Source organism: Thunnus maccoyii, chromosome 15 (genome assembly GCF_910596095.1).
Source record: "Thunnus maccoyii chromosome 15, fThuMac1.1, whole genome shotgun sequence".
Classification (NCBI taxonomy): Eukaryota; Metazoa; Chordata; class Actinopteri; order Scombriformes; family Scombridae; genus Thunnus; species Thunnus maccoyii.
Genome location: NC_056547.1, coordinates 3,658,360 through 3,675,176, shown reverse-complemented (window position 1 = coordinate 3,675,176; position 16,817 = coordinate 3,658,360). Strand labels below are relative to the sequence as shown.

The 16,817-nt window shown below is 40.8% G+C and overlaps 1 protein-coding gene across 6 annotated transcripts in view; it reads right to left on the bottom strand.

Moving 5' to 3' along the window:
- LOC121912633 (zinc fingers and homeoboxes protein 2-like) overlaps nt 1-16,817 on the bottom strand; it is a 140,896-nt gene that overhangs the window by 23,560 nt on the left and 100,519 nt on the right. Inside the window, exon 1 of one of the 6 annotated variants that reach the window (XM_042434874.1) lies at nt 16,394-16,564. The exons of the other annotated variants lie outside the window; for them this stretch is intronic. The gene's annotated coding sequence lies outside the window, so the exon portion shown is untranslated. Of the gene's footprint in view, nt 1-16,393; nt 16,565-16,817 lie in introns of those variants that run through there. 6 annotated transcript variants of the gene reach the window in all.

Below are 16,817 nucleotides of genomic sequence, written 5' to 3'. Positions count from 1 at the left end.
ACTAGAACACCAGTGTGACCACAGCACTTTTAAATGAGGTCAAGTTGAGAAAACTGTGAGGAAGGCAAGGACAGTGTCAGCTGCAGGACCACATGGAATTCCCCACCGGCTGTTACAATGGCCATGGAACTGATCATCAGAGGATCCAAATAGGTCATAGGAGGAGAACGCCTGCAGTCTGGACAACAACTACCTCCCATCATGACCACAACCATTGCATGTACAAAGAAACTCCTGGAAAAAATTCATTCCCAACATAACATTGGCACGGATGTTTAAGCCCAGCAAGTCCAGGACCATCTATTATCAAAAGAAAGCTCAAAGACCAGAGATTCCACATTGACCGCCTAGTGCAACATGGAAGAGGTGGCTTCGGGCGAGGCACAAATAGACCCACATGGCAAAGAGCAACGCCTGACCAGAAGAGAGGGCTGTTGATAAAAGAGATATGCAGCAGGAGGAGGCAGAATGCTGTGCAAAAGCAGTCTCACAGGCAAAACGGGGCCAACGGACAATATGGGAAAACCTTGAATACTGGAAGCTTGCCAAACAACAGCAACCCTACGGCACATACTCACTGACTGCAAGACCAGCCTCATACAAGGACGCTACACCTGGAGGCATAACCAGGTCCTTCGGCAACTGGCACCAGTGCTGGAAGAAAGGAGGACTAACAACAGCGCCCTCTCTCCCTCAACCCCTAGCTTCTCAAACACTATGGCCTTTGTACCAACAGGAAAGGTACCAAAGAGGTCAACTGCAAGAAAAGAATCAAGCCTACTGGACACAGCCCGGGATTGGAAGATGAAGGTCGATCTAGACCAGAAGCTCACCTTCCCACCAGAGATCATTACAACAAGTCTCAGGCTGGATCCTTCTTTTCTAAGACACAATCCCTCTCTGATCAGGACCACATCCTTCAATCAAGACATATAAAAACAGACATCAGAACTCTCAGGAGTTTTATTTAATTCTTCCTGATCACCAGGAATGAAGGAAATCCAACTTTTATATACATTTACTTTTGGGGTTGTACTGCTTTCATAGAATCATAATGGCAAATGTTACTCTGGTTTGGAGTTGTTGTTTTTAATGAGATCAAGGGATCGAGAGCAGGCTGCCAACAGTACATTCTGACTATGTTAAGAGAGCACATTCAAGCTAAAACAGGTTTTAAGTTGCACTTTAAAGACTTCACCTTAGGCTCTGGGAAAATGACTGAACTCATTACTTGAAAAAATATCTATAAATTAATCAGTGATAATAAAAACAGTTGTTCGTTGCAGCCCCAAAACCCTGATCAAAATTTCAACAAATAATGTAATTTTCATTCATATTTTCAACTTCTGTATACCGGTTTGCTTAAAATACCTTCAGAGACAGCTGCTGCCAGAGGTGAGGTGGGAAAGCAGAGAGGCAGATGGAAAAAGAGAAGACAACAGGAAAAGAAAAGAGTGTAGGAGGAGTTGAAGGGAAAAGAGCAGAGAGTACGTGTATAGGAAGAGGTGAAAGGAGATGAGTGTGTAGGAGCCAAAGAAAAACAGTAAAGGCGTTGAGGGAAAAGGACAAGAGAGTGTAGGAGGAGAGACAGAAATCTGAGAGAGAGAGAGAAGAGATGGAGGGAGAGAAAAGACAAGAGGAGGAGACTTAAAGAAAGAGAGTGATAGAAGGGGGAAGACAGGACTGAATGGAACATAAAACACGGACTGGATGAAAGAAGAAAGAAAGAAAGAAAGAAAGAAAGAAAGAAAGAAAGAACGAGAGAACGGTAGAGGCAGAAAGAGCTGCAGGCCGAAGCATTTCACTTGAGCGGCCTCGCTTCATGTCGATGAGGAATAGCGCTGCTGCTGCCAGCTCCAGAAAAAAAAAGTAAGGAAAGGAAAAAACACAACAGTGTCATGTTTTGCTGCATCACTGAATCGGCCTCGAGGACTCCGGGCCAACTTCTGACGAGGGGAGTCATATGCCGCTTGGCTGCATCCCATTTTGTCGGGCTCAGCTCGCCTCCACGCATCCTTGTAATTATTTGTACAGTATTTGTGTACAGGGGATTGTTCGAAGCACAGCAGCACTCCATAATTATTGAGAAAATAATAAAACTGCAGCGGTAACAACAGTGATTTACAAATTACAAGAAGCAGCAAATTTACTTTTGAGAGGTCGTTTTCCTCAACCAAAAAACAAATAAACCTTTGTTCCTTTCTGTCAATGACACGAACTTTCAGGCCAGCACTAATAATTATACACTCATGTAACTAACATTAGGTATCTTTTAAATTGATAAAGTTCTTCCTAAAAAAAAGCTTTACCCACCAGAAGTCTTTTCTTAAGAGTAGAAACCTTCTGAAATCAAATTCATACCAGTATGGCACATAAAAACTCCCCACTGAACGTGATACCAAAGTAACTCGAGCGGATCAGCGAGGTGAAACAGGGTTCACTGCAGGTTTTACAGACACTGATGTGGGAAAAAAAAAAAAAAAAAAAAATCACATTTTCACCTCCATTTAGGACAAAGCAAACCATCAGTCTGACCACAAACTATATCCATCCACCTATCTGACTGCACTGTGGGCAATTCATTATTTTGCATGTCAGAGCGAACAAGGGCACACCGGAGAGTAAAGGGTGTCGAGGAAGCGATAAAACAACTCAGAGACAAAAATAAGGTAATGAGGAGATATCTTGGGAAATGAAATGAGAAATTAGGAGGACGAAAGGCAGATCGGAAGGAGCCAAGTGTGCTAATAGGAGGGGTTAAAGACATTTTAGTGGAACAAGGGCAAACTGGAGGGGATGAGGGCTCACAGGGAGAGAGATAATGTACATTCCTGCACCGGAAAATGAAATAAATTCCTCCGGCATTTATCCTGTGTTTACAACAAGATCTGAATAAAGTGCCCTGGAGATTTGTGAGACCGTTCTCTGACCAAAGGCTGTACATATGAACTCTAAAACAGCTAATGAGCCTCTGTAAAGGGCTACCTGTTACCTCACGGCAAGACCTCCTGGATAAAAGTGGACATTGTGTAAATTAATCAGCGTGAAGGGACCAAAGGAACATCAGAAAGTTATGAGACTGCTTTTTTAAAAAAAAAAAAAAAAAAAAAAAAAAAAAGGTGGCGACGCTTGGAAACTAAAAGCGTCCTCGGTTATCGAGTCCCCGTGACCCCCCTCCTCAGGCACATAGTCATCATGCAGCACAAAAAACTGCCAGCTCCATGTGTGTGTGTGTGTGTGTGTGTGTCCATGTTTCAATATAACTGTGTGGGGATGCTAGATGATTGATCAAAGGATGCCTTTGTGTGGGCACCTCGTGGTGCTAATGCATCATTAACACAGCTGGTAGTATGACCCAGCTCTTCTGAGAGTGCCAGGCTATTTCCAGCAGCTTCCTCTTAAGCTTATAGAGATCCAAATCTCACTTGTGTTATATAACAGTTCTGCAAAACCTACCGAAAGGACGTCATGACTAGTTTTACCTCAGGTTGTTTTTGCTGGCCCTTTGACATGAAAAGAGGCCTGAATTTTTACCAGTAACTGCAGTCCGTAGGAATTACTGACATTGGACTGAAATTACAGACAGACACACTCCGGTAGGAAAATAATCCGTCCAAACAAGGCTCTAAGTAGGTCTGGGTGATAGTGATAAAATCTAATCTGTTAGTTTTGATCAAATACCTTGATATTGATAACGTCACAATATATTAACAGAGAAACATACTTCATAGAGGATGAACCTTTTCCACCTAGGACACATCCTTTAGCAATTTCCTTTTGCAATAACTTTACAACAAAATTTGTACAAGTTTGTACATGAATTATCTAATAACCTAAAGTGAGGTGATATAACAGTTAATGAGCACATTCAGGCACTTAAGAGGATAAACTTTTCTTATTTTAATGACCCTGTGACCTCTTTTCTCCAGTGCCACCGTCAGGAGAAAGATAAATTTATAGTTGTGCACTAATGGCTAAAGCATAGCAGTGAAGAATACCACATGGAGTACACAAACACTGTGATTGGTCAGCTTGGGCTGTTTGTATTTTCTTCTACAAGTTTGATGCAGAAGAAGATACTTGATAGTGAAGAAAATGTAAAGCAAAGAAACCGCCACTGCTGACCATGATCAAAACTTTCCATCATTGCTCTACTGTAAATCATAAAGATGTTGTTAAAATGACATATTATGCAGGATTTCTGCTCTGCTCTCTGCCTGTGTGTCATGGATGTATAAAGAGCTGCAGGTCTGTGTGTCTGCTTGACTGAAGGCGGGGCTGAGCTACACACACACACACACACACACACACACACACACACACACACACACACACACACACACACACACAGAGCAGAGAGGCCACAGCGGACGAGATGAAGCTCTGCATTCACACAAAATCCAGCAATGCGTTTCCTGCAGGGTTGTGCGGAGGTGTGAAGAGGGTGTGGGCGTATTTATTTGTGCTTTAGAATGTAACTGCTGTGAAACAACATAACATTTTATTTCTCAGATTCACAGCTTTGTTCTCGCCAGCGCCGCAGGCTCTCTTCATTCACTCTGTACATTGCTTGACCACTGTTGCTCTCTTTCTCTCAGCTCGCTCTGCTCTGCTCGAGCCGGGGAGGAGGGGCCAACTTTGAATGCTTTGTTTACAAACACCAACCGACAAATCCTGCATAGTGTACCTTTAACATTAGGGGACCTTTGCTGTCATGGTTACAATAATAACCTCCTTCCTACGTGGGCTTTGTCATTCTATAATAACGTCAATTGATTTCCTCTTTTGCTCCCATCATCATTACTACAGCTGCTACAGGGCACTGTCATTTGAACGTAAACACATGTAGTTTTGGGGTGCTTGCATATACGACTGATTCTGTGGTTTTTCTTGGGAGGTGGCACCAGTGGCACCATTGTAAGACTGTTGTACGCCATGATGATCAAGTCTGATGCGACCCTAAGGTTTTAAGAGAGATTCTAGAAATTGTCAACATGTGCAGTTTATGTAAAATTTTCCTACTTTGAGGTGTAATAAAAAGCAGTGAAGTGCAGGAAGACATGGAGAGAGAGAAATGTTGCGACCTGTGCAAAATGTAAACTGAGATTTTTAAAGATTATTCTACGTACATCCACATTGGGAACCACAGACCAAGGCCAGAAGGCACTTTAAGCATTAGATAACTTGGAAATGTTAAATGGTAGAGGAGAGCAACAACGCTAAATGACTGATGGATCTTGTGAGGCAATTTGATGTGCTGATGAGAACGGAGCTGACTTTTCATTGGCAGAGAACCTTGAGAGTGTTTTAGGTTTCGGGTGATTGGCTGGATAATTGGAAACGCTGCTCTAAGCCTCACACCGACGACATGCGTCAAGTTGGCCAAACTCTTGTATCATTTAGTATCTCAAGGTTGAGCCAGCAGAGCTGAATATGAATGACATCGATCAATCTATTCATCCCTCCATCACTCCCTTACTAACATCTTAACAATCACCCACTTCTCTTCCACAAGCCTTGACTTCACATCACTGAGGACTCTGAACTGTATGTTCACTGTGTGTGAAGGAGGACACCAACAGTTACACTTCCTGTACCTGAACCTGTGAATTGATTGTTTTTACTGAACAATTATCTCAGTGGTGTTTTATAGCATCATTTTTTGCGGCATCAGGTCTTCTAACATTTTACCCCGTAGCGGTTTTTCAATTGTACATGACTACGTTTTAATGAAATATTCATGTCCCCCAGTCTTTGACTTTTCCTAAAATAACACTGTGAAGCACCCCCTATTGTTAAAAATAGTGAAGATGAATCCAGATTAAAAACACAGGCATTAAACCTATAACCGCCGTTGGGTAAAATTTACCGCTGTATAAAATGCATTTATTTTCGTGTTGTTAGGCAACATCATTTGTTGGAGTGTGTGATCTACCAACTACGTCTGCTCTTTTTATAATTTAATTTATAATTAACTTATGACCTGCAAAAAAATTCTGCAAAAAAGATTTTGTGACCTTAGGCATCCCTCTGTGATGACGATGCCTTAATACAATGACAAAGTACATTTTTTAGTATTAGAAATGCAGTAGCCAGGTGCATGGGTAAACCATTGGCGGTTTTAGGTATATAGTGTTAAAAGGTCATATCAGTGTTTTTACATTTTATATGAATATTGACAATTTCCCAAAGCATGACATACAGTTGTAGTTTAGGTTTTTGAATCTATTTTTTGATTTATTTCAGTCCTGCATGACATCAACTTGTTAATCAGTGAATGGCATATATCTGTATTAATTTATGTTATTTATAAAACCTGCAATGACTGATTTTCTGGCCACTTGGAGGGAAGCAGAAGCAAGTTGCAAACACAATATTGACATATAAATATGTTGAACTTGTTGGCAAACAGTCGCTTATTTCCAAACTCAGCAGTTATGGAAAAATATTATCATTCATTTAGTGTTGTGTTTGTTTGCCTGTTTGCCATTTGCTGCTGAACAGTTGTGTACAGTGGCTTTTTAGATGCTATGTCACCACATCATATTACTAGATCACAGCATTTAACTGGTTTGAATCTTATTTGAAGGACAGCGACCTCTTTCCATAGGTAATAACACATCTGAGCATACAAAAATGACACGTGGAGTTCCCCAAGGCTCCATTCTGGGGCCTCTTCTGTTCAACATTTACATGCTCCGACTAGCTCAGATTATGGAAAACAACAAAATATCTAAGCATAATTATGCAGACAACACACAACTTTACACAACTATATCACCAGGTGTCTTCTATCCAATTCAAGCATTGAGAAAGTGCATTGAACAAATCAGTGTTCGGATGTGCCAAATTGTTCCTCCAATTAAACAAAGATAAAACTGAAATAATAGCTTTTTCTCTGAAAACAGCTGCCTGCTGCTGCCAAAAACCACACCATGAGAGTGCTGAGAGTGAACCAAAGTTGCAGCCAGACAGCTAAGCAATGAGCTGAAACTCGCTATAAAGCTCTGTAAAAGCCGAGGGGAGCTGCAGAGTTGCTCAAAATTCGCATCATTACACACAACACATTACACAGTCAGCTCATACAGTGTACATTGTCAGTTGTACTATCACACATTGATAACTTTGACCACAATATGACGTTCACTGTTTCATGTCTCAGAGACCTGATTTTCATCTCTAAGTGAAATTAATGGAAACCAACAGCTGGGAGGTAGAAACAAAAATCTACAACATATGTAGGCTTTGAAAAATGTAGTCATGTAAAACACACATAAATCAGAGTATGGAATCAGGAAAGTTTTATTTATTTCCTTACTTTATATACTTTTAATTCACTCTAGTTCTGCAACTGACATTTATTTTCATTATTGATTGTATTGTATCAAAAAGAAAAGTATTAAATCTTCACATATGAGAAGCAGAACCAGCAAACATTTGGCTAAAATGACTAAAATGATTATTTGATTATTGGGTTCTAGTGCGAGACATCTCCCCTTTCCCGTTCTACCTTTCCTGTCATCTCTCTGCTGTCCGCTGTCAAACCAAAGGCAAAAATGTCAGTAAAATTACTCATTAAAGAAAACTGACTCATAACCGTCCTCAGTTTCATATCAGTGTGGGTGGATAGAGTTTTCCTAATCTTTATCTTATTTTTCAGATAACAACTTTTCAAATACTTGCCTAAAATGTTTCCTCTCTGAAAATCAGCAGCCACATTACTTACATCAGTGAGCTGCCTGGATATTAGTTCAATTTGATTTTCAAATGAGTTTTTACTTCAATTTTGGTTCTATTGACATTTAAATAAATAAAAGTAGACAGAAACACGAGTCAGAGTTAGCAGACAAAAGCCTGAATTTTTAAAAGTGTGTGACGCTGCATATTATGAGAGGATATTCATAATAAAATAATGATAAAGTTACAATTTCTTGTTCATACTCCCGTCACACACATAGTCCACAGGGAGGTCAGAGGTCAAGCTCAGCAACACTTACAGCACCGCCGCTTGAATCATGTTTTACACACCTGGTTGTTTTGGGTCAAACGGCAAATTTGGACCAATCAGAGCTGAAACATAAGCTACACACACACACACACACACACACACACACACACACGCTGTATGAATATCTATGAAGAGCCACACAAATATGCTGACTCACACACACATGCACAAAATCCTTGTGACCTCCAGCTGTCATTTCGAACGAATGCAAGGCGCACACACACACACACACACACACACACGCACATACACACAGTCACACAAATACCCACTGGCTTCACATGGCCATGGTTTAGGAATGCAACACACACACACACACACACACACACACACACACACACACACACACACACACACACACACCTGACATTCTATCAATTCTCCCTCTGCAAGCTGTCTGCCCCCCTGTGACCATGAAATATGAATGAAATACAATTAGCAGCTTTAAAGAACTTCATCAAGGCCAAGGCCTCCGTCCAAACAACCCCTCAAAAACCCCCAAAACCAAGCCCCAAACACACACACACACACACACACACACACACACACACACACACATACACACACACTCAGTGAACTAAGACAAGAAAATAAATAAATTTTAACAAATATTATCGTCCTTGGACAGAGTGACCAATCACAAACATCTGTCAGAACCAAAGATAAATAATTATGCCTCACAATGGTTGTAAATTTTTACAACATTGCCTTTTTGGTCCTTTTTTTATTATTTTTTTTATTTTTAAAGAAATAAAAAAAACTTTTTTCCATCCTTTAAAATTTGATTTTCTCAGGGCATGCTGCTTTGCCCTCATGAGTCCCCCGCCATCCTTCCATCCCAAAATTTAATGGATGCAGTGACTAAAAAGTGAAGGGAGGGGTGGAGAGGGGTGGAGAGGGGTGTGGGGGGGGGGGCAAAAAAATTAGGAAAGAGACAGAGAGAGAGAGATAGAGACAGAGAGAGAGCAGCGCTTCATTTCCATGGCGTTGCCATGGCAACAGCAGCGCAGGAGAGACAGCGAGGTGCCCTTCTGCCGTCGCAGCGCCTAGCCGCCGAATATTAACCAGGCCTGTACGCTCAGGTGCTAATTAGGAGAAGGGTGGAGGAGGAGGAGGGAGGTCAGGAGGGAGGAGAGGGGACGAGAGTGAGAGAGAAAAAAAAAAAAGAGAGAGTGAGAGGAGAGAGCAGAGGTCGGGAGGAGGGAGAAGAAGAAGAGGAGGGGAGAGAAAAAAAAAACACAAGAGGTGACAAGAGTGAGGAGGAGAGGTGGAGAGAGGAGGTCAGGAGGGGGCAGAGGATGAAGAAGAGGAGGAAAAGTGGGAGCGGGGAAACAGGTGGTGGGTGAAGGAAGAAGAGGAGGTGGTGGAGGAGGAGGAGCAGGAGGAGGTCAGGAGGCTAAAGAAGAGGAGGAGAGGGAGGAGAAGACAAAGAAATAGTGGTGCAAGGAGAGGTGGAGGAGGTGAGAGAGGAGTGAAAGAAAGGCGAGAGAGCATTAGTGGGGGGGGGGGTAAAAGAAAGGGAGAGGGGAGGAGGTCACAAAGGAGGAGAGGAAGAGGAAAGATTAGGAGGAGGGGAAGAAAGGCAGAGGGGGGAAACAGAAGAAGATGGAGAGATCAGGAGTGAAAGAAAACAGCGGAGGAAAAGGAGCGACGAGAGAAGGAGAGAGGAGTCAAGGGAGGAGAAATGGAGGCGATGGAGAAAAAAGTGACACGAAAAAAGAGTAAAGAAAGACAAGTTGAGGAGAGGAATAAAAAAAGAGGAATGGAGAAGAAGTAAGGAGAGATGAGTGTGGAAAAAAGAAGAGGAGGAAGAGAGAAGGAGGAAAGAAAGGAAGGATAGGAGTGGAGAAAGGTAATAAAGGAGAGATCTGACCTGGGTAAAAGAGGAGTGGAAGGAAGGATGATAAGAAAAGAAGAATGAAAGATAAGGAGAAAACAGATAAAGGAGAGAGAGAGAAGGAGGAAAAGAAAGGAAGAAGATAATGAGAGGAGAAAGACAGGATGAGGTGAAAAGAGGAGAGAAAGAAGAAATTATGGAGGATGTAAAGATAAGATGAAAAGAGAATAAAGATAAGAAGAGGAGAAAAGAGGAGAGGAAGAGAAAAGGAGAAGACCATGGAGAGATTAGGTTAAAAAAAAAAAAGGAAAAAGATAAGAGTAGAGGACAGAGAGATGAGGAGAAAAAAGGAAAAGGAGGGAGAGATAAGGTGAGGAGAGCAAAAAAAAAGGGGGAAGAGGAAGGAAACAAAAGAAGGAAAAAGGAAGGATGTCTTTTAAGGAGAATGGAGAAGAATAAAAGATGAGGAGAAAATAAGCAAGAGACGTGAGATCAGGAGGAAAGAGGAGAGAAACGGAGGAGGAGGAGGAGAGGGCAGGATGGCATGATAATAAAGAGAAGAAAAGGAAGGAGAGGGTGAGAAATAAGGAGAAGGGTGGAGAGGAAGAGGAGGATAAGGAAAGAAGGAGAGATGGAGAGGTAAGGAAAAGCCAGGAAGGAGAAAGGAGAGGAGAAGTGAGGAAGGAGGGATATGAAGTAGAGAAAAGGAGTGAAAGGAGATACATGAAAAAGGAAGAGAGAGAAGAAAAATGGAGAGAAATGAGGAGAAAGGAGGAGATGGACAGATGAGAGGAAGGAAAGAGGAGAGGAAGGAGAGATAAGGACAAGAAAGAGGAGAAAGGAGAGATTTGAAAAAAGAAAAGGGGGAGTGAGAGATGAGGAGAAAGGATGACAAGGAGGACACAGGCGAAGGAGGAGAGATAAGGGTGAGAAAGAAGGAGAGAAAAAGAAGAAAAGAGGAGCGATACGAAGAAAGGAGGAAGGGGATGTAAAGATGAGAAGAAGGGAGGAGAGATAAGAATAGATAAGGAAACGGAGGGGATGAAGAAATAAGGAAAAAAAGGAGGAGGAGAGGTAGGAGAGAAAATAAGGGAGGAGGGAAGGTAAGATAAAAGAAGGGAGGGGAGCGAGGAGAGATAAGAGAAAGGAGGGGGGGAAGGAGAGATAAAGAAGGAAGGGGAGGAAAGAGGGGGTGAGAGATAAGAAAGAAACAGGAGCGTGAGATAAGAAGGGGAGAGGAGGAAGGAGAGATTAGAAAAAGGAAAGGAAGGAGGAGGGAGAGATGGAAGGAGCGATGAGGGAAAAGGTGAGAGAGGGGATGAAGAGACAAGAAGAAAAGAGAAAGGGAGGAGGGAGAGGTAAGAAGAAAGGAGGAGAGGAAGTAAAGATGAGAAGGGAGGAAAACAGGTGAGAAGGAAGGAGAGAAAAGAAGATAGAAGGAGGAGAAATAAGGAGAAAGAAAGAGAGGAAGGAGATATAAAAGAAGGGAGGGGAGCAAATAGAGATAAGGGGAAAAAAGGAGGAGAGGAAGGAAAGATAAGAAAAAGAAAAGGATGAGGTAGAGATATGGAGAAAGGATGAGAGGAAGGACAGATAAGGAAAGGGAGGGGATGGAGAGATAAGAAAAAGGAGGTGAGGAAGGAGCAGTAAGAAAGACAAGGAGGGAGAGAGGGAACAGAAGAGAAGAAAAGGAGAAAGGAGTAGTGAGGAAGAGGAGGAGAGGAGTCTGCTCTTCGCAGAGCCTGTCAGGTTGATCTGTTCTGCTCTGAGAGGTCAGAGGAGGACAGAAAGGAAGAGGTGAGCGAGGGAGAGGAGGAAAAGGAGGAAAAAACAAAAGGAGGAGGAGGAGGAAGATAAAAGGGAGAACAGGAGATGAAAGGAGGGATATACTGTATATATATATACACACACAGAGAGGAAGAGAGAGGAAGAGAGAGGGATGAGGAAGAGACGAGACAGTGGAGGTGTAGAAGGAGAGTGAGTCGGGTCAATAAAACATGCATGAGACCGTCGGTGTGTCTATATCTGTCTGTGTGTGTGTGTGTGTGTGTGTGTGTGTGTGTGTGTGTGTGTGTGTGTGTGTCTTTCTTCACGTTTCTATATTGTTCATGCGTCTTCCTCTTTGTGTCTTCATCTTATTTCATCATCTTTCTATGTGTCTGCATATGCAACACGTCGCAACTTAGCGTGTCTGATATGGCCTCTCGTGTCCTCACATCACGTGTACGTTTCTCCGAATGTAGGCTACGCATGCGTGAACGTCTCCATATGTGAATGTGTGTGTGTGTGTGTGTGTCTTCACGTGTGCGGCGTCCTCACTTAACACGTCTCCATCCAGCCATGAGCTGCTATACAGCCTGGGAGACTCAGAGCTCCGACACAGACTTATATTCAGTCGTATATAGGTCAGTGCAGCTCCGTCCATGCTAACAGTCACTGCGCCGCCTCACGGCCTCCGCCTCACATCATTTAACAGCAGATGTCGGGATACAGAAATAAAACGTGGATTAAAGGAACAGGAAAAAGTCAAGTTTTAAAGCAGACAGGCTCCCCGTAACTGAGCACTCACATCAAAGAATAAAATATATATGCCAAATCATTCACTCCAGTAATGCTAACACTCGCATTCAAAGCGTTGTGTGGCATGCTAACACTTTAGCATATGTATGTTGAGTGATTTAAGACTCTTTGCTAACACTTAGCATTCACTTAGAGAAGCTAAAGTTAAGTTTTGAAGGAAACAGATCTTTTGCTAATCATAAACATCAAGCAGTCCCTCCAGGATTGAGTTTTTTTTGTGATTTTGCAGCAGCTTTTCTCAAAAATTGTGATGTTTTATGTTCTCTCATTGCAGCACCAAATAAAATTAGTCAATAATGCCATTAAGATAAATCCATCAACATTAAAATAAAGTTTCATTTCCAAAGAGCCTATTTTTATGTTTGAGGTAGATTATGTCCATCTTTGCTGTCTGAACATCATCAACTTGTATTCTTCTGACAAACTGAATGCAAACATCATTTGGGAACATTTGGGAATTGCTTTGCTCGGTCGATGGCATCATTTTTGTTGGCAGGTGACAACCACGACACAAAATGCAACAAGTGGTCCAAATCACAAACGGTCTGTTTATTTGGCCAATTCATGCTGAAAAGTTGTGGTAATTTAGTAAAATTGAAAGCTCTCACAAATATTGCAGAGATTTCTTGAATTTGTGATAATTGTTGCAATCGCAAAATCGCAATTTCTTGGAGGGACTGATCAAGGAAGTCACCATTTTGAGTGAGTGATAGCAGATGCTAACACCAGCGTTCTAAGTGTTGAGTGACAGCAAAAATAAACATGAAACTAACACTTAAGGATTGATTTAGTTGAATAAGACTCCTTGCTAACACTTTAGCATTCATTTATTTGAGTAGACTTTATGCTAACCCCGTAGCATACACTAAAGTGACTGATGATACTAGGCTGCGTGCTAATGTCTTAGCATACAACATGCTAAGTGATAGAGTCTATGCTAACTACTCTGCATTTTACATTGCTGAAAGACAGTTTCTCTGTTTTAACACTTAAGCGTTCATGTTCTTTTTTAAGCTTGACAGTAGACTTCATGCTAATGCAACTATTCAATGTGTTGATATTGACTCCATGCTAACATGTTGAGTGATACTTTACACTAAAACTTTAGCATACCATATGAGTGATAGGAGGCTGAATGCCAATGTTTAAGCAAACACATGCTAAGACTCTATGCTAATAATTCTCCATTTACACTGCTGAGTATTGTAAACTCTTTACTAACATTGTGGTTTATGTTAGCACTCATTTTATTAAGTAATCAAACACTTTTGCATTTAGCAATATCACTTATTGATAGACGTCGGATTCCTTGCTAAAACTTTAGCATGTGCAAGGACAGATGCCATGCTAAGATGACATTAATTTGTTGAGTGAGATTGAACCAAATGTTAACATTTTAGCATATGTTATGTTGATTGTCAACTTCAAAAACATTTTCATTTTACTGAATGACACAAGACTCGATACCAACACTTTATATTCTCTATTTTGAGAGACCGCAGACGCCAGGCTAAAAGGATAAGCGCGCTAACCCTTTTATGTAACTAGTGCCTTAAAACCAACTAGAGGAAAACTATTCTGTTATTACTCAGTTTATCAGTTTCACATAATCAAAGTTCTCATTTATTGTATATTAATTCATTTACAATGGAGAAGAATAACAATTTGTCATTCTTAAAAAGACAACTTAACTTTAAGTGGGAACTAGTTTTCTTCCCGTTGGATATGGGTGATAATTGGTGACAGGCCAAGTAAAATGGTTCATAAAATGAGTGCAAAATGTAGCATATGCATGTGTTATAATGTTATTTAATACTTAGTTTCAGTATTTTAGCATGTGCAAACAAACAGGTTACAACATCTGAATAAGGCAGTTACCTTATACCTGAACATAAACTGTGTGTCAAAAGTGTGCAACACTGCCAGGTTCAATTCCCACTGGAGCTCTATTACTAAGAACGTATCCACTCAGGGTCCTGTAAGGCGCTTTGGATAAAAGGTTCCACCAAATGGCATATTTTAATGGCAAGTTAAATCCTTTATGGGGATTTAGTGAAAGTACTGAGAACTTCCGATTAAAAAAAAAAAAAAAAAAAAAAGAAAAAGAAAAAACATCATTTTATTTTTGGCCTTGGTATTTTATAGGATAAGCTTAGCCATAGGCAGCCTACTGTTTATTCTGATGAAAGATTATTCTTGAGGTATTATTTCAGTTATTTTATATAATATACAGTGGAGACATAAACAGTCATGAGTAAGAGCTTTTTGCATCCACACAGGGCTGCACGATCAAGTGAGTTGAGTGGTGAAAAATTTGGTTTCCGCATTTATACTTGTAAATTACCGGCATGTGTTGTTTTAACTGTTTGTTGGCTGCAGTTTAAAGTGTCACAATATTGACTTATTATGTCAATTGAAGCAAATAATTGTCACCTCCACTTCTGCCGTTATTCAGGCTGTTATTCTGCGTCCTTTTTAAACCACAAAAGATGAACATTTACTATGCTAAACTGCTAAAAGAAAGTCTGGGTCATGTGTTTTGGCTCGAGAGACTTTTTCCCCTGAGTTCAGCCTGCTAGGCAGATCGTCCTTATTAACTGTGACTGGCAGACCTTTAAATTTGAATTATTATGAATTATCTATTCTCCTCACAAATATAACTACATGTTGGGGCAGTGTGAGCTTTGCCAAAACCATGAGAATTTTGTCTTGCGTGCTTGGGCTGCTTTATGTTCTCTATTACATGTTTACAGTGCTGGTAGTGTTTTGTTATTTAAAAAAAAAACTTGGATCACTGCAGGGAAAATGTCCTGCACAATGCCTGATGCTTGCAACAAGGACATATTCACTTCTAATATTACCTGATAATTCATGACAAACCAAACAAGCCATGCTGAGATAGCTGACAGGTTAAATCCTGATTATACGCCAATTATAAATCAATAACAAAGGCATCAAGACAAGAAGTATTGTACTGGCCTGATAATAAGATGGTATTTTAATAATATTTTTGCTAGAAATTACCTTTTAAAAAGCGGGGGTCATCTTATATTTGAGGATTGGACAAACTACCATGGAGAGTGTTGCATTATAGGTTGTTTGTAGCTGTTTATAGTGAGTCTGTTAAGTCAGTCAGTACTAAAAAGTGTTTTGTTAGCTCAGTTTAACCTGCAGGAGTTTCTGAAGGCTTGTGTTACGTGTTTTTCTGCCACAGAGGAAATAAATTCATGATGAGTGAAAATGAGTCCAAAGTGTCTCCTGACGTCGGAAAATGGACCAAATCATCTGTCAAGCACACACGAAGAGCTGCAGAACAAAAAGATCAAAAGATGCTGCTTTAAGGGTATTTCACTTTTTTTACGAGAGAAATAGCTTCAAGGATGAGGATTGTATTCTCCTTGGATTAATAGTATCTCAGTGAAGCTTCCCCAACAGGATGAGTGTGAAAGTGTGTTGTATCTTCAAAAAGTATTTTTACAAAAAACAGGTGTTGAAAGAGGGGTTGGCGTCTTATATTCGGGGTCAGTACGGTATAATCTATGATTCTAACCCTAACCAGCAAGACTATGTAGCGAAAAATCATGTGGACACGACTGTCTGCATACTTTCCTTATTTCAGTCTTCATGCAACAGCATACAGTGATATTCTAGACGATAGAAATGAGAGCTGCAATGGTTTAGTCAGTTCACGGATTAGTCAATCGACAGAAAATTAATCGTCAACTAGGGATGTCAGCGTCGGTTTAGCTTTCGTTTGTGAGAGCTGTCCAGCAGTTTTAGCTCATCTTTCTTCTCCTAAAAGTGTTTTTCCAACGCGTTTAGTCACAGTAACTCTCGATGCCATAACGTACTCAGGCTCTAGGTACGAATATAAATAACGACGACCCCCCCTTTTCCAACAGCTGCTTTTGGAAAAATAACGTTACTTTTTGAATATAACTTACATCACATTATAGTTACATACTCACATAGTCTTCTACCAGGATCTTGGAAACGGTCAAAAATTATCTTCTCCAGCTGTTAGCATTTATAAGACTGCCTGTTTGTCTTTTTGAGCTCCTCATCATCTGTGACAGTGGTATTTGGCAGCTTGACATATTCCATTTCTGCAGGAGAGATGTTGGAAGATGCTTTGGACTCGTTTTGTGACTCACCAGTGCAGACTGACTAATACACTCACTATAAACAGACTTTAAGACACTTGCTAGCCTAGCAATAGCAAGGCTACAAACAACCTGTAATGCAACTGTGTGTAGAAGTCAGTTTTACACCACTACTTTATCCATTCAAAAAGAATATCTGATGTTGCGAACATTGCCTAGCTGTTAGCCGAGCGTGTATGCAAATTAATCTGTAGACCGGTTAACCAATAAACATCCCTATTGTCAACTA